This window comes from Ornithodoros turicata, chromosome 2, assembly GCF_037126465.1.
Source record: "Ornithodoros turicata isolate Travis chromosome 2, ASM3712646v1, whole genome shotgun sequence".
NCBI classification, from domain to species: domain Eukaryota; kingdom Metazoa; phylum Arthropoda; class Arachnida; order Ixodida; family Argasidae; genus Ornithodoros; species Ornithodoros turicata.
Genome location: NC_088202.1, coordinates 117,515,947 through 117,527,474, shown reverse-complemented (window position 1 = coordinate 117,527,474; position 11,528 = coordinate 117,515,947).

Below are 11,528 nucleotides of genomic sequence, written 5' to 3'. Positions count from 1 at the left end.
CCAAAGACGACATCAAAGGGCAGCAAAGCGAACGGCAGATGTGGAGATGAAGCTTATGGACAATCTACACTGGAGGCACCCCAGGCTTGTCGCCCTCGATGGTCCATATAAATACACAGGATGTAGATACATGAGCCGAACTGACGCAGCACTCATTCATCGACTCCGACTTGGTACTGCCTTCACAAGAGCTTACAGGTATAAGCTAAACATGACCGACGACCCTACATGTAGACAATGCCACACAAGCGAAAACGACATCCATATACTACTGCACTGCACGAAATATGAGGACGAGAGAAAGATCCTCCTCTCCGCACTGGACAGCCGGCCACTTACCATTGCAAAGATTCTGGGTGCATGGTCTATAGACGACAACTGCCCAAAGGCGACAGGCTACCTGCTACAATTCCTCAAGGCCGCAAACCTGCGGGACCTGTGACACGTGCTTCCGCGCATCTTCATTTCCGTGTGTCTGTTTTTTCTTTGTGTGAGTGTGTGCGATTTTTTTCTGTTTTGGCCAGGGTGAACTTTTTTTTAAGTGTAGCACGCCTAAGTCGCCTGAAGCAAGCCTGAAGTGTAGGTCATTCGCTGACCTCTATCAACACCAAAGTGAAAGTGACCTCTCTCAACACTTAAAAACAACAACAACAACCGACATAAAAATAATGATCTGGACGAAACTTCAGAGCAAGACTGGCTGTTGACGTTTTTCATGGATTAGGCTCTATTACCTAAATATTTTTGTCACTTCACATGTGACACACATTGAATCATTGCATACTCGGCAATACCACTCTGAATTCGCTGGTTCTCTGATCAAAGTGAACTGTTCATGCAAACGGTCTATTTATCCACCGCAGAAGCTTCAATATCGATTCGCAATAATTGAAATACGCGGAAAAACCAGAAGCACCCTATATAGGTGGTGTGCCCCAGTCTGGGGCCTTACTTAAAATTCTCACTTACGGGCATTGCAGGGGCTGCAAAATCGTTCTATTATATTTAGTTTACCATATCAGTTCACAGTTTCTCCTGTGATGAGTAATTACAGAATATTAAGTGTTCAACAAGTAATTTCCCATAACGTCTTACTCGTCCCGCGGTAGTATATTACTGGCTGTTTCGAATCAGAAACGCTTAGTTATAACCATCTGAAGGTAAAACGTCAAAGCAGGGCTGGAGCGGAGTGTCTGCTCAATCTACTACACACAAATACTAATTATGGTTAGCACTCATTTCTTTTTCGCAGTGTACGAGGGGTGTTCAAGTCAAACCGGGACTTTCTGTCTCCTTAGTGTACAAATGGCTCGCGCTACTTCTTTTTCGTCATTGTCACACGCGACAGGCCTCCGCGTTCACCACGTGGTGGTCCAAAGTTAGTGCAAAACAGAAGACACGTGCTGGACAAGATGGCCGACAACGAGGTGAGCACGCACATCGAACAGCAAATTGTTATGAAATTTCTCGTGAATGATGGCGTAAAGTCATCTGAAATTCACACAAGACTTCAGCCTCAGTATGACCACGATACACTTAGCCGCATCAAAGCGTTTGAGTGGTGCAAACGCTTCTGAGAGGGGCGTACATCAGTGCAGGACGATCCCGGCCGGGACGGCACAGAGCCCAGGTGTCAGAGTTCCTGAGAACATCCAACTTGTGGAGCGCCTGATCCTCAAGGACCGACGGATAACGTGTCTCGAACTGGCTCGAAAGACGGACCTTTCTGTGGGAACGTTGAACACTATCATTCATGAACACCTCCAGTTTCGGAAAGTTCGGAAAGTCGGAAAGTTGGGTCCCGAGGCAGCTCTCCGTGTTTGACCGGCAGAGAAGACTGGAAATCTCCCAAGAGCTAAGGTACCGTATCGACACTGAAGGACAGCCGTTCCTTGATCGGATCATCACGTGCGATGAAACGTGGGTGCACCATTTCACTCCTGAGTGTAAACGCGCATCAAAATAATGGAAGCATCCGGGCTCGCCAGCTCCCAACAAGTTCCGAAGCACCCCGTCTCCGGGTAAGGTCATGGCCTCGGTTTTCTGGGACAAGGCTAGCGTTGTTCATGTTGATTTTCTGCCCAGTGGTGCCACCATCAATAGTGCATATTACTGCCAGGTTCTCAGGGATATGCATAAGGCGCTGAAGCAAAAGCGGCCGGGAATCATCACCAAAGGAGTCCTCTTCCTACAAGACAATGCACGCCCGCATACCGCGCATCTCATGACACGCACCTTACAGGAACTTGGCTGGGAGTTGCTGCCACATCCCCCTTACTGTTCAGACCTCGCCCCCAGCGATTTCCATCCCTTCGGGCCACTGGAGGCGTTCCTTGGGGGCCGCCACTTCAGCTGCGACGACGAAGTCAAGAATGCGGTCCGATCATGGCTGCTAAAGTTATGGCATACAGCCCTTTGTTGAGGACTATGTTTTTATACCTGTAAGCGGGGTATAAAATAATACCTAAGAAGGACGAAGTTATTGAGCAGGCGATCTATACTTCTAAAGGCATAGATTTGTCTCTGAGTGTTGGGGGCCGCCACTTCAGCTGCGACGACGAGGTCAAGAATGCGGTCCGATCAGGGCTGCTACGCGCCGGTAAGGATTTCTACGCTGCTGGCATCCAAGCCCTCGTGAAATGCTGGGACAAGTGCATTAGTGCTGCTGGAGATTACGTTGAAAAATAAAACTAATTTCTCGCCCGTAAGTTCATTTTACTTTTGCGAAAAATGAAAAGTCCCGGTTTGAGTGGAACACCCCTCGTAAATGAATAAATAAAAATAAACTTCCCTCCTAGCTTGTACCCTACTGCTGTGCATCAAGCTTTTTGCTGCCTTTGAGTCGGTGTGCGCTGTGTATGTATCGTGTGTTGTCTCAATCTCAAGGATATCAATGATATAATTCGCTAGGATCCTGGAGATCTGAAATAACAGTTTCGTTCCTACTGTCAGTTAATAAGTGGGGCTGCCAGAAAAAGGGAAGAAGAGCGCGGTGCGGGCGGCTGCGTTACCCACTTTTGCATGTCGGCTACTCTGAGATTATACACTTCTTCAGTCTGCGAGTCAGAGGCCAGTTAGTATTTCTTACAGGGACATTCACGTTTAGAAATTGAAGTTTGTTCCCTACATAGCAATACGTCTAAAAAAACAAAAACAAAAACTAGAACTATGACAAATGGTACATACAGTGGCGAAGGTAAACCAAATGACAGAATGGAGTAAATGCAGGCTAGCTGGTGGATAAATTCCATGATAGGCAAGCCTGAGCGATGGGCCTCGTTTGTCCTCAATTCCCTATTTCCCTCTCTCTGTCTTCCCTCGCACCGTCTACGTGTTCATGAAGTTCGTTGTATCAATTAAACGTCTTGCTGGTTTTGAGCCTTCGTGTTTGTGTTTGTTTACGTGTCTTGCCCATCGCTCAGGCTTGCCTATCATGGAATTTAAACCAAATGACAACACTAATTTGGCGCAGATATATCGCGATAATTTTATCAACAGCAAATTCTTCCTTTCTTTCAATTTCTTCCTTCCTTCCTCTTCCTTTCTTCCAAATTCCTTTAATGTATCCTCAAGGTTAGTAATTAGGTTTCATAATTCGGAAGCCGCCTGGCGTTGTAGTCAATTTAATCGTATACGTACACACACAGTGCCGTAGCAAAGGGGGATGAGTGTAGGGGGTTCATCCCTCCCCCCACTGACAACGTACCTCTGGTAGTGCATTTGGGAGAGGGACACGAGGGGGAGTCCTCTTCTCCATGTAAAGTCCCCATAGATCCCCTCCCGAAATATTTTTCCGACTCCACCGTACACACATGTCCAACGTTCGCCTTATTACGCGGTAATAAATGAGCAAACAGAAGAATGACAAACGCACGAGGATGCCGCTGGGCATTACGACCAGCACGTGATGCGCTCCCAATTAAAAGTTAGCAAGCTCGACAGTGAGCAGTTATCTTCTATGGGTCAAGCAGGATAAGGAAGGTAAACACGCGGAGGAAGATAAACAGACGGAGAAGTAGAGTTAATGTTTGTGTTGGGTAATGCCGTATCGACTTTGTTAATCCCGTAACAACTTTCTTAAACATCACAAGTTCGAAGTGTTCGAAGCCACAGGATGGGCAATAGAGTATTGATGAACATCGCCCAAACTATAATGTAGTTTGTTCTGTCTTTCAACAACAGCAACGAATGCTTTTTCTTTCGCGCAGCTGGGGTATGTTAGCTAACGTCAGCGGCATCCGACAGTATGACTGCCTTGAAGATAGCTTCACCTTACTCACTGGATTAATGCGGGCAAAGCACGCTTTAAAGGCGCGTGTCCCAGGACTTCGCGTCAATGCTACGAATATTTAAGGGGTATATGTCTATTCCAAGGTGAAAGAGAGAGAGAGAGAAAGGAAAACGCGGTGGTAGAAACAAAGGCGATCCGGAGCCCCTAAGTTACATAAGTGGTGAACAGCTTTAAAGCCCTGCTCGATCAAGGAGAGAGGTCGGCGTTCTGTGTCACCCCCATCCCCACTGCTAAGATTATAGCCTATACGTGGTGTTCCACGAGATGATGCCACTAGATTCCTAAAAATAGGTTTTATATTAAAAATTATAAAACTACTTGGAATACACTTATAAAGACCTTTGTCACAGATTGAGACCGGTTGCATTGGTGTTACGCATTAAGCTAATTTGCATAGTTAAACTCTGAACATTGCCAAGCAAATGGCCCACGACGGGGCCCTTGATCGGAATTAGACTGTTCGCTCCTTTCCACTTCGCTTTCGATAATAGAGGAGCCAAGTTCCCCCAAACGCAAATTCCACCGGGCATGCTTCGCCCAGCGACTGATTTTCCTCTGTCAAATTTTTGTAGGAATCTTGAGAAAAAAACACGTGATTTCGGTTCAAATACTGTGTTACGGTCATTGGTTTCCGAATTCAAGAATTCAAGTTTAATTATGCGAATTAGCTTAATTAATACGTAATATAAATGCAAATCGCCTCAATCTGTGGGAAAAGTCTCTGTCGATGTATTCCAAGTAGTTTCACAATTTGTTGAAGCAAAGTCCCTTTTTAGGAATTTAGTGACATCCTCTCCTGGAAACCCTTTCTTCCCTCCAGGCTGTTGACCCACAATTCTCATGAACCTTTAAACACGTCACACCTAAACCTTTAAATACCATGCCAACGATGAGGACGCTGCCCAGAAGAAGAACAGTCTCTGTTCGAAATATCGGCGGCTTCTGTCCTGAGGCATCTCCCTTCCTACATCTCTACCGGTTCGCTGGATTTCTACCCACCTATGATGTTTTTCTTAGTTCATTATTCTACACATTATATACATTAATCTACACATAGCTTAAGAAAATTTAAACTTCTATGACCGCCTTGAAAGATTACGCATCCTTTTGATAGCTCACTACTACTGATAAGTTTTTGTAAGGACCGCTTGGATTGCAGAAATGCATTTCCTCGTATCAAACGTTCGTTGAGTATCACGTGTGATTTTTATTTTGATTGTTTTGTCTTTTCTTGTTTCAGTGGCTAGATCATACGTTGCTTGCACTGTGCAAACAAGCAGTATCCCTCAGGCAGCACGTAATATCGGCTCCACACCGGGTACACTTGAGTTTTACTCCTACGAGAGACTAACCTACGTCCCCAATACTGTTTTCCATGTCGTCGGCCACAAGTGAAATTATAAGCAGCGCTTCGAACATGAATAATGGAAGGCACTTGAATTGTTTCTGTCTATATCTCGTCCCCTTTTTGTTAATGGGATAGTATTATTGCCGTAGCCCCCTGCGAAATTCCTGTGGTCTGGGCAGAAGGCTCAGCTCGGGCGATAGATGGCGCCACGGGAACCGTGGGCGCAGAAAAGTTTATGGCCGGTGTACGAAAAAACAAAACAAAACAAACAGAAATACTTCAGTAGTCTCATGGCATCCACGGGTGCCGTGCTGGAAGCTCGCTTATGACGCCCTAAAAGGATATGCAGGCGCAAGGTGGACGGTGAAAGTGTTTTGGGAAGCATTTCTGTGATAATAATCCAAGTGAATCCAGGGATATGGGAAAGTGTGCAGATTCGTCTAGCCGTTTTCTCAACCACGCGCACCATTGACTTCACCCACTTCTGTTAATAGCCTCAAAGAATGCATCCCGCCACTCATAGAAATAGGTGTCGCACTTGTCTCGATTATTTTTCACGTTGACTCACGCTTAGCGCGCACGGCACATCTCTGGGTATTGGTAACGGCGGTGCGTAGAGGATATGGGGTGTGCCCTAGCGCCCATGTAAAAATATGACATGTTTTCATGGTAAGGCGTATCAACGTGAATACTTGGCCATTAGCAGTGCTCGTAGTAATACATTCGCAAACAGAGATTTCATCAACGAAAATACCCCTTTTTTTTATTTTTCTATTGTTTTCTTTTTTGACAAACTGAACCGTGCAAATCTATACTTTATTATTCGGCCTATATAGTTGGCCTCGCTCGCCTTTTCTTTTTTTTCATAATAAACATATATCCCCCCCCCCCCACCTTCCTATTTGCTATTTCACCGTGGCAACCTGACTGGTTTCTGGAAGAGACCGCTATTATAGAACATGTTCAATACCGCGACTGCTCCTTTTCGTAATTCGTTCCTCTGTAGTAGGCGTTCCTTCCAACTCGATTTTTGCAGACTTCACTGATGTGAACAGTGGCATTCAATTTCCGCGTCCGTGCTAGCTTATTTGTTCATTTTTGTGGCCAAGCAGCCGGTGTCCGTTTCTTTGCTTGAAAATAGTTCTATTAAGCAAATCGAATTGCGTTCGAACGAGATTGCTTCATGACGGGGTAATCGGATTGGGTTGAACCCTGTGAAGTTCCAAAGAGATGTATTGTTGAGTGGGGCAGCTGAGTGATGAAAGAAAAATATACCGGCATGTCAAAGTACTCTGATCAAATTTGTTCCATTCCCTTAGCCCTCGCTTGCAGATAAATATTTTCTGGCATATGCTTGTGTAGATAAGCCCGAGAGGTCGGGTGAGGCGTAGGTAATTGCCTCGATTTCTTAAAAACGGGTGATATTCCACATGTAGAAGAGTGAGGACGGTAGGCTAGCTGGTGAAACATGCTACTGATTGAAAGCCCCGAGACACGGGAAGCGCAGCCGTTGCAATCGGCAAGGTGCTTTGATAGCTCGGAGTTTCCGGCAACATTGCTTACATTCCTATTATGTTCAATTAACCTTCTGTTTAAACAGCGGTCCGTCTGTCCCACGTAACAAAACACGCATAACAAGGATGTGCAATAAACTGCGTTTTTGACGCAATACACATGTTTGTTTTTGTGGCCAATGTCACATCGAGGACGTACTGCTTGCGACATACTTGTTTGATATCTCCAGCCCCCGTAAAAGCGGGTTACCGAACCAAGTTGCTGTGCTGCCGTCGCCTTCGCCTCACTTCCGTTCCCCTGGTGGCGGCGGTGCTGCGCAGTGCCACCAGACGGGAGAGATGGCGATCCGATAACCGCGCGTCGTCTGCTAGTTCCAAATGCGTCAACGGGGCAGCGCTTTCCTCGGAATGTTGAGTGCAATGGGAATTGTAACCTGTTTCCTCTTGTTCCTGTGTACTCTTTTTGAAACATAAGTACACCAGGATTAGGCCACATTTGAGCAGTTCCTGCGGTCGTCGACTTTTTGTGAAAGGTGTCACAGTAATGCAAGGGACAACGGCTGCTCCGTGAAACTGGCACAAGCGAGGGATTACCTCATTTTATTTACTGGCGCTATGTGAAGCAAGAAAGTCTCGCTTGCTGGCTAGGATTAAAAAAAGAAATACATTTATACAAAATGAGGCAAAGAAACGCTGTGGAACACTGGACCTCAGTAACGCGTTGGTGCCCCTCCACTCTCAATCACTGCGCTCATTCGCCTGGGCAGGGAAGCGTAGAGGGCGGAAGAACACCTTAGGAACAATCGAGAAAGTGTTGATAATCTTATCAACACTTTCTCGATTGTTCCCGATGTGTTATCCCTGAGGTGTTCTGACCATTCATTGGTCCACGCATCCGCACTCCGCATTCCGAAGAAAGCGCTGCCCCGTCGACGCATTTGGAGCTAGCAGACGATGCGCGGTTATCGGATTGCCATCTCTCCCGTCTGGTGGCGCTGCGCAGCCCCGCCGCCACCAGGGGAACGGAAGTGAGGCCAAGGCGACGGTAGCACAGCAACTTGGTTCGGTAACCCGCTTTTACGGGGGCTGGAGATATCAAACAAGTATGTCGCAAGCAGTACATAATCGAACGGTGTTAGCCAGTGTTAGCCTGATTGTATGTTGAATTTCTTAGCCACTGCGAGGACGTTGTGAGATATAGCATGGTAATAGGGAACAGAGACGCGCGTTCTTTGACTGTCTTGCGCTTTTTCTTTTGGGTTGAACGTAGACTCAAAAATGTTACACGGCTTAGTAGTCAGATGGCAGTCAGAGTATCCTGAGCTACGTAATCTATCCAACTGAAACTGGGAACCGCGAATGGGTCACAACCTTTTTAAAGGAAAGACATGAGTAGAGAAGAGACAACGCCACCTTTTACAATTTTGAGTGCGAACTGTCTGCAGCAAGAACTGGCCGTGGTTTCAACTTCCCGTAAGTCCAACAAAGTCCCGGTACAGGCATAAGACGGATGTCCAAAAACTGAAGCACATTGTTTTTAACAAGCTCTTCAAACACAAGCTCAAAAAGATAGCTCTGGTGAGGATGACCGAATAGTACGAAAATACTGTCTGCCATGTCAGCACACTGGCCAAGTAGCATAATGGCGTCAACGTAGCGTTTTACAATGATGTTGCAACATCCGATCGTGGACAAAAGCTGAATTACTGCGCGGTCAAGTATGTTCATATAAATTTCGGACGAAACAGGTGCAACCTTTGATCCAATACAAACCCCTTGCTTCTGTATCAAAAGCATGTCGTTTGCAGAAATGGCAGTCAAGCTTAGGTACAATTCGAGAACCCACATAAAATCGGAAACTGAATTTATGAACCGCAAACTGAACCCTTATGTTCGTCCTCGATGTATAACGTTGCCCACAAAAAACAAATATGTAGATTGCGTCGAAAAACGCAGTTTATAGCATTCCCTTGTTGTGCGGGTTTTGTTACGTGGGACAGACGGGCCGCTATTTAAACAGAAGGTTAACCGAACATAATAGGAATGTACGCAGTGTTGCCGGAAACTCCGAGATATCAAAGCTCCTTGCTGATTGCAACGGCTGCGCTGCGGATCTCGGCGTTGGGAAGAGAAAAGGGCCCGACAAAAAAGTTGATCCTCGAGTTACTAGAGATTAAGAAAAGGGGAAACTGTGTAAGCGCTCCCTATGTGGCGCCTCCTCCTTCTCTCCAAAAAGCTTTTGGACCCGAGCGGTCGTGCTTGGAAATAAACGTTGCTGTGTCTGAGACTGTGGCTGTGTTTCAATACTTGGCGCAGGAGCAGCTGTCTGAGTGAAAGCTAGGTAGACGCCTTATCGGCGGAGATTTGGAACAGACTTGCGGATAGGGCGCCGCTGTCGCCATCTGTCGTGGCCCATAGGAACTTTAATTCTGCATTTTTTCAAACACGGCGCAATTCATTAATAAACACTGAAATAATTCAGCTCACATATCGATGCATTCTTTCTGCGCATCGTTATATTGCAGAACACCTAGCGACCTCAGTATCATCAGTTAGCAATAATCGGCAAAAATACAGTTACGGCTCATTGCTATTACAGCGTGGTCCTTCAATAAATACGCGTTTGCTGTATTTTTTAATGTGTTCCTATCATTCGTATGTGTTCCTATTTCCTCAGTGTTCCTTTCATTGCACTGTTCTTCACGTTTTGCAAAACTGGACCCTGGACCCTCTCAGTACTACAGTAAATAAATTACATAAGGTGTCACTTTGTTGGAGATACAGGGTGTCCCAGCTAACTGTGAACATATTTTTAAGAAATATATATAACACTTTTTCCAAGATGAAATCAATTGCAATCATATACTGAAGGGCACTCCCTAGGAGGGCATTAGCAAAGTCCAAAGGCAGTGTCTTAATTAACTTTCACAATTAACTTTTTAATTATAAAAGCTACAAAGTTGTCCCAATGAGAACATCTGTTCCTTTCGGTCACCTGATATCGGAGCCGTTTTCAGAACAAAAATCTGTTCGATACATCGCCCGCAAAAAATTAGTGAAGGAACGCCATTTTCTCTTTATCTTGTTCATTGCGCATCTTCGCAGACGCGTATTTCCTTCATCCCCAACGTGAGAGGGGAAAGGAGTACAGTGCCGCCTCATGCGTCGAAGATTAGCGTTAACTTGCGGAAACAAAACAAAAACAAATGTATCGGGTGACTCTATCGGAACTGGGCTTACCTTGGGTTGCATTTTCTGTTTCCTTTTAATCTTTTTCCAGGACGCGAGAGGCGATAGTGTGCTCTTTCTCCCTCTCACATTGGGGGTGTGAAAGACGCGTCTTCTAAGAAGCGCAATGAACAAAATAAAGCAAAAAATGGCGTTCCTTCACGAATTTTTTGCGCGCGATCTATCGAACAGATTTTTGTTCTGAAAACGGCTACGATATCAGGTGACCGAAAGGAACAGATGTTCTCATTGGGACAACTTTGTAGCTTTTATAATTAAAAAGTTTATTAGGACATTTCCTTTGGACTTTGCTAATGCCCTCCTATGGAGTGCCCTTCAGCATGCTATATTGCAACTGATTTAATCTTGGAAAAAGTGTTATATATATGCTTAAAAAACATGTTCACAGTTAGCTGGGACACCCTGTATTGTTGAACGCAGTAAGCGCCATACGCCGTCGACAAGCGTAATAATTTTCACGGCAGCTGTCAACGACGACTACTCAGACGCACAGCTAGTCTGCATCGATGCAGACTAGGCGAAAGACTCCCGAATAGCAGTCTAGGCGGGAATTTAAACGAAACTTAACATAGCGGCACTTCCGGTTAGACCACCAAATAGTCGACTTACCGGGCTATTGGAACACAGCAGCGTTGTGTCGTACCTTTTTTTTTTTTCTATCCCGTGTCTCGGGGGTTTCAATCAGTCGTATGATATTCCACATTCAGCTGTAGCAGAACTCAAACGCAGAAGAGATAAGGAACCTCATACAAAAATAAATAAAAGATAAAGGAAGTAATTGCAAATTAAGCTGCTGCATAAGTGAAGAGAGTATAGGAGTAGAGCGAGTAATTATGAGAGAGCAGCCAGTAAAAACTTTCGAAGAAAGAACATGCTAAGGAGAAAATATTGTTACTCAAACATCTTACGACTTCCTCGTCTTTTTGTATCGTCCCTTATTTTTTTACATCACCTGCTGCACTGGGGCTTTTAATTGATTTTAGTATCTCTGGAAACTTTTGACTTTAGTACTAACGACGAATATAAGTAGAGACGTGGATGAAAATAAAATTTTAACAATCTATATAACGCTTTCAAGAATGAATAAAAGCGCTTTGTTCGCCACATAAATTGATTAATTCTGTGA